Source organism: Gasterosteus aculeatus, chromosome 20, assembly GCF_964276395.1.
Source record: "Gasterosteus aculeatus chromosome 20, fGasAcu3.hap1.1, whole genome shotgun sequence".
Classification (NCBI taxonomy): Eukaryota; Metazoa; Chordata; class Actinopteri; order Perciformes; family Gasterosteidae; genus Gasterosteus; species Gasterosteus aculeatus.
In genome coordinates this window covers 15,525,949-15,534,833 of record NC_135707.1, presented here as the reverse complement: position 1 = coordinate 15,534,833, position 8,885 = coordinate 15,525,949, and the positions used below count along the sequence as shown (strand labels likewise).

At 46.8% G+C, this 8,885-nt stretch overlaps 1 long non-coding RNA gene across 1 annotated transcript; it reads left to right on the top strand.

Annotated features, from left to right (window-relative positions):
• Nucleotides 1-1,909: 1,909 nt before the first annotated feature.
• Nucleotides 1,910-8,634, top strand: LOC120809939 (uncharacterized). The gene is made up of 2 exons (XR_005710169.2): nt 1,910-1,949; nt 7,442-8,634. It is a non-coding gene; the product is annotated as an uncharacterized LOC120809939 (long non-coding RNA).
• Nucleotides 8,635-8,885: the final 251 nt, after the last annotated feature.

Sequence of the window (8,885 nt, the reverse complement as noted above, 5' to 3'; positions counted from 1 at the left end):
TCACTCGTCCATCTTCCACTCGCCGACCGCTGTGATTGCATCTTTAGTGTTACTACCCAAGCGACAGCTCTGCTGCGAAAGCAACATAAAGTCAGCCATTAAAAAAAAGTGTATTTATTATTTCTGAGACACAAGGGGACAGCTAAGAGGATTGCCTCCTCCGTTGGAGATGATGGGAAAATCAACAGTTTGTCAGCAGTCTGGGCCTCAGATTTAGCGGTCAGGAGAACCAAAAAAACCTAAATATGACCTAATTCATGTCTTCATTCATTTAAGAATTATTATACTACATCATTGTGTGTCATAATAATGTATTTCTACCAAAACTACGTTTAATGGTGAACATTTTCGTACGTTATTTCACCAGATTCAGGTAAATTTATGATGCTAAGTTGTAATTTTAAGAGAAAGTCTACACCTATTGACCCTGAGCATTTATTATGTGTGTCAGAAGAATTATTAAGACAACGTTCTTTAGCTAAACCACACTGGAAAAAGAGTACAAGTCATGCATTTACAATTGTACTTAATTAAAAGTACTGCATAATTAGCCTCCAAATGTAGTTTAAGTATTAAACATACGTGTGTTAATGTTGCATAAGATGTAATTTTTTTGAAGTGTGTGAAGTCAATATTAACAGCTGTCTATAGCAGGGTCTTTAATTCATGAAATGCAACATATTTAAAAAAAACTGATAAATTGTTTTGTATGAAAAACATAAATCAAATGAATGCAGTCAAGAAAAAGTATAAAGTGAATGCCTTGTAAATACAAGCAGTAGTATTGTATAATTGGTACAGAGGTGCATCGATACACACAGAAAGCCACATGCAGTATCTATGTTAATGTCCTGCGTTATCTATAATTGGTCAACAAGACCTTTTCTGTGTTGTAATGCAGGCAGGGCCTCTCTCCACAGAACAATAGTTCACTGCTCTTAAGCCTTACAATGTGTGCTTTTTCCACTCGCTGCAATTGACTGTATTTGAGTTGTCTTGTTTGGTGCCGGGGGCCTCAAAGGGGCTCTGGAGTCAACGGGTGTCGTGCTACTTCCACCAGGCAGCCACCCGTCTCTGAAGCCAACATGCGTCACACTTATTGACGGAGGAAGTCCCGCGTGTTTCTGCGGACGGCCCCTGTCCGCCCGCGCTTTTCCCTTTCGCCGCGCTGAGATCCGTCCCTACAGAACGAGGTCAAGCCTGCATAATGACCCTAACGAGTCAAGATGCGCTGGATTGGATTATTTCAAACAGTTTGCAGAGCGACCGTTCTGACAACAAATATCCCCGAGCCAGAGAGAGATGGTCGTTCCCTGGCTGCTTCTGACACGGCAACAACAATGTGTTGATTTGGATTTCACGTTCAGCCGCTCGTCGCGTCCACGCGGCTTTATGCGGAGAGATATGCCATTCCGGGGGTTAGGCTAATTTCAGCCAGGCCATTTTAGATGATGTCAGGGGAAAACGGAGCCTGACCTCTCACGACCCCTTGCTGCTGCGCTGCGTTAGGCTTGCCGCTCACCAAATTTGGTAAATCTGCCGCGTTTATTTCCCCCAACGTCCGCTTCATCACGGCGCGTCTAAGATATGGGGTGCGCCGCCCCGTGACGGCTCGCCGGGCCTCCTCTCCTCCTCCACCGGCAGAGCAACGTCGTCCCGCTCTTTTAATGCAAAGTGACGGGAGGCAACGCGAGCGTTCGGTGCAAAAAATAAAACGCGTTGCTTCCTCCGCCAGTCTCCTCTTCAGGAGGCATTTGGCGAAAGCGCCGTGCTAATCGGCCTTGTCTCTGGCTGTAATTATCGACCCTTTAGTACAAGCAGGCTTCTGCCTCTCACTTATTATATTGTGTCTCTTTTGTGTTTTGCTTTTCTCATCTGTTTTTTGTTCCTCTTTCTGTCTTTTGATTCCAGCGCATTGAAGAAGAACGGGCCTGATTGTCTCGCCTGAGGTAAGATTTCATAGGTTTACATATCAAAGTCTATAAATAGATAAGAGCTTTTGAAAGGGAAAGTGAGCGGAGAGGAAAAGCGCGCGTGTGTGCGTGTGTTGATTTGTGCCTGTGAGTTTTTTTTGTGTATGCACATGTGTGTGTGTGTGTGTGTGTGTGGAAAGACAGAGAGGCTTTCCCACTTGCATACACAGCGAAAAGAGCCTCCACCAAAACAAAAGGGATTATGGCGTTTCAAGGGTGGTGTGTTTGCTGTGTTTATTCACACAGCTCATGGGGGCTGCGCAGGACCGGCAATGAATGTCAATGTCAGGGAGCGAAAGCGCTGCAACGCAAGATAAATATGACGAACAATAAACAGAGATTAAGGCTGAATATGTCACGCCACATCATGTGCGCATCCCGAGTCTCGTGACATTAAGTAACCCCTTCAAAGGGTTGACACGATCACGTTACAGGCGTTGATGGTCGTTTGCCTCCGGCGCGCCGCCACGGACGCAATAGAAACGCAATTTCTAGGGGGTCGTTTGGCGTTTATTCAGGTGTCACACCTGCTCAGTCCAGTGGCGGAAGGTAACGGCGGCCACGTGCCGGGGAGTGGACCGTACAGCAGCGCTCATCGGGGAGACGCGCGCATCGAGAACTCCAGTTGATTCGGTTCTGGACAAACTAATTAGTCTGGAGTGTGTTTTGCTAGTGTTGTGAAGCAGGTGCAGCAACACTCACTATTAAGGCGCCGGAAGTGCATCATCTACGCGATCAAAACGATGCCTCGGCAATCACACGCTCACCTGTTCCCACAAAGGGAGCCGCGCCCTGGAATATAAAGCCTAATGTGCCGGATATTGCGGCGTTGTTGGTTAACAACTCTAGCCTTAACTTTAAGTTAACCGATTGCTTTTACTCTTCCCCTCTTTTTTTTTTGTATTTCCACATCTAATTACACTTTCATTCATCAATGTTGATTAATAGGTCCTGTGGCACGCCTGCCTCATTTTACTCTCAATTAAGCTGGTTGATGCATGTTCTCATCAAGCAAGATGCATTGGCCTGGTTTACTTGAGGCGCTATTAGTGGACACTGTAATTAGTATCCCGGCACATAGAGCTTCCCCCACCTCCTGAGCCCCTCTCCCCAAGCTGCCATCCCTGGCCTCTTTTAATGCCTTCCAAATAATGAAGATAACAGAATAGATGAGGGACGAGCAGGCCGGCACACGTTAATCATCTTCCTCTCTGCGGTTTATTTGCTTCTTTCTCAGCAGAAGAGTTATGGCTTGTAAAATCACCAAAACTCCCGATGTCTTGACGGACCTCTTTTGTGTGCCAGCCACTCCAGCTCCTCCCCGCGTTCTCCTTATCAGTGGAGAGATGTATGTCTTTATCACATTTCACACTCAAAGGGGAACAGCCAGCCTGATACATTTGCCAGTTGCTAAATGCGGAGCTTTATCGCAAATATCAGTCTAAGTTGTGCACATTAGCCCTGGCGCTCTTTGAGAAGCCGCTTTTAAAAAGAGGGCCGATTACACGCTTGTTGCTGTCGTGATAGCGGCTCTCGGCTCTGGAGACCCCCCCCGCCCCCCCCCACACACACTTTTTTTCTCGCTCCAGCCAGTTTTTCCCAGAGCGCCTCCTCTGCCTCTGATTCCACGCACTTCAAGGGGACATCTCTCTGAGGAGGGCCTCGGCAAAGGGCCCCGGCCGGGCAGACGGAGACTAAAGGATGGCTGAAAGATGGAAAGAGATGGAGAGAGAGAGAGAGGGGGAGAGGGACAGCAAAGGGTATAACAAAGCAAAGAGGAGCAGATAGAAGAGAAGCTGCACTGCTGCCGTGTGGCTGCTCTTTGTGCTTCGCGCCGGAGCGGTCGGCCACGTCTCGTCCCCGTGTCGGCGCAGACGGCTCCCATGGGCCCCTGCGCCGAGCTTGTAAGAGCTAATTGGGCCTGTTAGGGTCAGCAATTAGCCGGCTGCTGTTGAAGGATCGTGACAGCCGAGCTTTTTCAAAGCCCCGTCATTCTTTTAGGGCAGAGAAAGAGAAGAGCGAAACGCGGACAAGGCTGATGCTCAGACGAGCAACAGACGAGCAGCAGAGGATGATAAACACACAGGAGATCCCACAATGCACTGTGCAGAGGGTTAGCGGGGGGGCGGGCATTATGAGGCAACGGTTCTCTTATTGACTTCAGTCAGAAGCGAGAAGACTGATGCAACTTTCTCCTGCTACAAATAATGCATCGACTGGCACTTTTCTCTTCCTGTGAAAAATGAGTAAAGTTTGGAAGTGAGATCCTCTTTTCAGTGTGATGTGCTGCGGCTCGACTCGCTGCGGGTGCTGTGTTTGTTTGCAGTCTGACTGGTGCTGCTGTTACTCACCTACTGATTTCATTGTACCAGTGTTGTAACAGACCGACGAGGGTTTTGTATGTAAAAACTCTGTAAGAGATTTTTTTCATTATCCGGTCATTATCACATTATCTGGTGAGCTAACTGCATTGTTAGCACCGCATTTTTGCAGTGGTTGAGAACCAACATGCTTTAGCTTTCTGTTTAGTGATAATGGTAGAAATCAATATTACTATTTTGCTGAAATAAATATTACACTTTAGTTGATTTGTTAAAAAAAGGGTTCACCATGCGCTCAAAAACTGAAGAGCAATGAAAAGGGCAGGATGCAGGACAGTGATCCGCCCTCGGCATCAGCACACCTGTACAGCAGCAGCACAGGTGCACGTGGCGTTGAGGAGACAGGCGGTAAACTGCCCGACCGTCACTGCAGCCACGCAGACACTGACGGGGCTCCCTAATGAATATGACACGGGCTCATTAGCAGATTTGGCCTCTCACAAGCACAGCGGCCTCGTATCGTCAGGCCCTGTGGTTTGTGCGCGCCTGTGTGGGCGTGTCCCAGACCTGCTGCAGGGAACAACACCTCAACACACGTACGAGTCGTGGAGGTTTGTGTAAAGTCTTGACAAATAAAAAGAATAATTGCAGAATTGAGCTACAATAGCTGTGTGCATCAATCCGCATCATTTAATCTGCAGTCGTAATCGAGGTGCATAATGCTAAAGGTATACATATCTGAAGGGTCCAATAAAGTCACACTAATGGACCAGGCCAACCCTCTCCTGGTCCACTGAAGAATAACATTAGAATAATGTCGTTTCATAAAAGCAATAAGGCACTCGAGGCAGTGCTTCACAGTGATTTTAGAACAGCTCGGAGGCTTCCCTTCATGCCTAACAGCGCCTCTCAGCCGCTGTGGATTCACTGTAAAGCACTGCCTCTCATCGCTTACGCTTTACATCAAACACAACCTTTTTACCACAAATAGCAAACGAGGAGCAATATAGAGTGGTAGGTATACAGAAGGCAAGGAGATTACATTCTATCCACCTCGCAAGTGGCCCTCAACCTGCATCCGTGCATTCCCTTATATATTATGAGTGAGTTCAAAGGTTTATCAGAACAAATATCCGTCGTAAAGAGCAGGAAAATCTATGTTTTCAACACGGCTTGCCGCAGCAACACTTTGTTTCTTTATGCCTTTAATTTTCATTTTATCATGGAGTGAAGGGGAGAAGTTACTCTGTGTGTGTGTCAGTGTGTGCGTGTGACGGGGGGGCTTGTTGTGCTGCGGGAGAGTGATGGGTTGGGCCGGATGACAGGCTGGCACAGGGGGCAAGCAGGATGGCGACTGAACATGCTCGGATCTGGGGAGAGGTGTCAGTCCTGCAGCCAGCCAAGCAGAAACACACAGGAACACTTTTGGAAAACGGGGATTCAAGGTGGAAACAAACAGAAGCTCCACTTATTTGATATTTCTGAGAGCTGAGGATTGTGAATAAATGCAGGGAGGAGGGTTTTTTTCAAGCAATAAAAAGGATTTTGCCTCCGTGTGGGTCTAACACACCGGATACTCGGTAGTTCCTGAATCTGAAATAAGTCGCTGAATTTAGATTATTCGGTTTGATCTCTGCCCTCTATTTTAATGACAAAAACAGAGATTGAATTTACTTTGACTCGGGCCACGGTTTTGTTAAATGTGATCTACCAGCGGTAAAAAGAAGACATACCAGCTGTTCAAATTCATAGGTGATGAATCGTGCTCCAGGCTTCCAGCCATCATTTTTCAAAAAAAAAAAAAAAGCCTCACGGTCACAGTCCATTTTTTACATAAAACAGCATGAGGGTTTTTTAAAGAGAGACGCTCCACTTGTAGTCTCTCTGAGTCACGGCTAAAGAGCGATTTTGCTTCAGCTCCATCGTTTACGTGGAGCGAGGGGGGGAAATTAATCAAAGCTGAAGAGTGATTTTTTTTTTTTTTTTCACGCAGCTCCCTCGGAGAATAAACATCAATAAACATTACTTAATACCCTACAACACAACCCCGCAGGGTCCCATTTCATTTCAGTGGTGGAGAACGCCTAAAGTGCTACTGTTTTACACCAAATTACATACTCTCAAAGTTTGAAGAGGCCGCTGGCTTTCCCACCCTAGAGATAGAAATTAAATTAGCTCCAATAAAACCGTGGGGGGCGGCCAGGGAGGTGGTGGTGTGGGGCAGCATACAGTAAACGCAGCTATTTGTCCTTAAAATTTCAGTTTGACACTTACATTGGTTTAAGGTAGTCGAAATGAGTGCATTTTGGCCCAAAAATCACTTTGTGATGAAAAATGATTCGTCGAGCACAACTCACCTTTTTCTCACTTTTCCAGCAGCAGCTCAGCGCTGGCATGGCTTTTAACGTGTGCCGTACAGCCTTCACAACACCTCAGGGTGTACTTTTCACAAAATACTTTTTAAGGAACCACTTCTGACCACTATTAGCGATTAACACGGGAAGGATAACGTGCCGCTCACGCCGGTCTTCAGTGTTTAAGAATAAGCCACAATAATGACACAGAGGCGCAAAGTGTTCTGCTGGAACAAAAGACCCGGCGAGCTCGACCGGATGATCAATGGCTCTCGCCTTTTCTTTTTCCGGGCGCCCAAGTTGTGCGGGTCATTTAAAAGGTGACATCCACATTTTAGAGCACAAAGCCCACATTCAAACCCCAGCGGTCTTTGGCTGGCGGACGAGTGTCATTCAGTGTCGGCGCGTTGGGCCACTCGTGATGCAGCGTGTCGGTTCATCCAACGGGCACTTTGTCAGCCAGCAGGTGTTTTCATTTCTCAGTGTTTATCGCAGTTTGACCTCGCGTCACAACATGAGACGAGCTCATCATCTTGCAGCGTGTCGCTCAGAAGATGTACCGAAGGACTCGTTGTGTTACCTCACTGGAAATTATCATCAAACATGCGGGAGGATCTCTGTCAATCACAGCTGTCACGAGAAAACTGACTGATTTATGACGGCGTGTTTGTTTTTCTTGTGTAATGTATTCCTCTTATTGGGGTGAGGGACTGCTGACTTAATGTCTCAGGAGTATAAAATGATTTGTTTGATGGTTTGATAATAATTTGAGAAGAACTCTTTGTCTTGTCAGTCCCCAGGAATCCTCTTGAGAGGAGCAGGCCGCAAAGTTCCAGGTTTCTGAAGCTCCTGGAGATATGAGCACCTGATTGGTGCTTTTCTTGGAAGATGAACACCTGTCGTCCCTGGCCGTACATCCCTCCGGCCCATCGTCTCCCCAGCCGCCCCGCAGGGGAGGAAAGGCGGCGTGATAAACGAGAGGCGCTGGCGAACACCCAAGGCAGTGATATCTGATCCGCCTCCCACATCCCAGAACAGGCAGACGGACAACGAAGGCGGCACAAAAAAAAAAAAAGCTAAATATGTCACATCTCTGCCGCTTTTGAAACAAGTGATGAGAGATGATGAGTTTCCTGTTACCCCGACTGCTCCCCCCTCCTATTTGGATTGAGGAGCTGAGCCACTTTAATAGCGATATCGGGAGGAGGGGCGGCTGTGAGGAAACAACAAGGCCTAACGAAAGATTTAAGCCTTTAGCCACGCTAAATGCTCAATGATCACATCCGGTAACACAAGTTTCATGAGTCTACCCGACACAGCACAAAGATCGACGGAATGAATGCAGCTTGTTATGCAAAGGATTGAAGGCAGTGATCTACTTCTCCGTCTTGCTGTTTGGATACGGAGTATAACACTTATGCATTAGCTGAAAGGGTTGGGGGGGTGGAAACAAAGGAAAGTCTGAGGATATCTCAGGAAACGTGTTCACGCGGTAATGCGGCAGAGGCCGCGGCGATTAAGTGGGAAACAAATACAGTAAGATGAGCGTCAGTAAGTGAGTGTTGTTTTTCTTCTTCTCTTCCTGTGTTTACAGAGAATATCCTTCAGACTGGATCTAAGCAGCTGTGTCAGCAAGCGTTCTGCCTGCAGAGGCGGCTTTGATCAACATACTGACGCCCTACAAGCTGCTCTGCTGCTGACCCCGACCTCTGACCTCTGTGTGGCCAAAGGAACACACGGCGTGTCTGTGGGGATCGTCGAGGTGTTGCACAATTTGACTTTTGTCCTTCAGTTTTTGATGATTAAAACTGAGACTGTAGGCTACTTACAATATGCGGTGCACTAGTTTTATAATGCAGCAAATCTTAACCAGACAAAAAAAGACATGAATATTTAAAGCGTATGTTTAATCTCTAAATCAGTACTACTTCATAGATGCATTAGATGCATGAACTGTATAATCAATAAATTTGCACAAGCTCTATATTTTTTTTCCTTTCTTGGGTTGTCGGGCGAATGCTCTTACCTCCAGGCTTTGCATGTTTGCTAGAAGGCTGCAAATATATATGACTGCAAACATGTGAGCAGAACATCAGAAATGTAGGTACGGCACCTTAGCGTCAGACGTGACTCCATCTTGCACGCTCACACCCTAAAAGTCATTTTACCTGCCGGTCCTACAAGCCTTTGTTTTGCTTTTGTTCTTTGGGTTGAGATCATTTAGTCAAGCAGTTCTT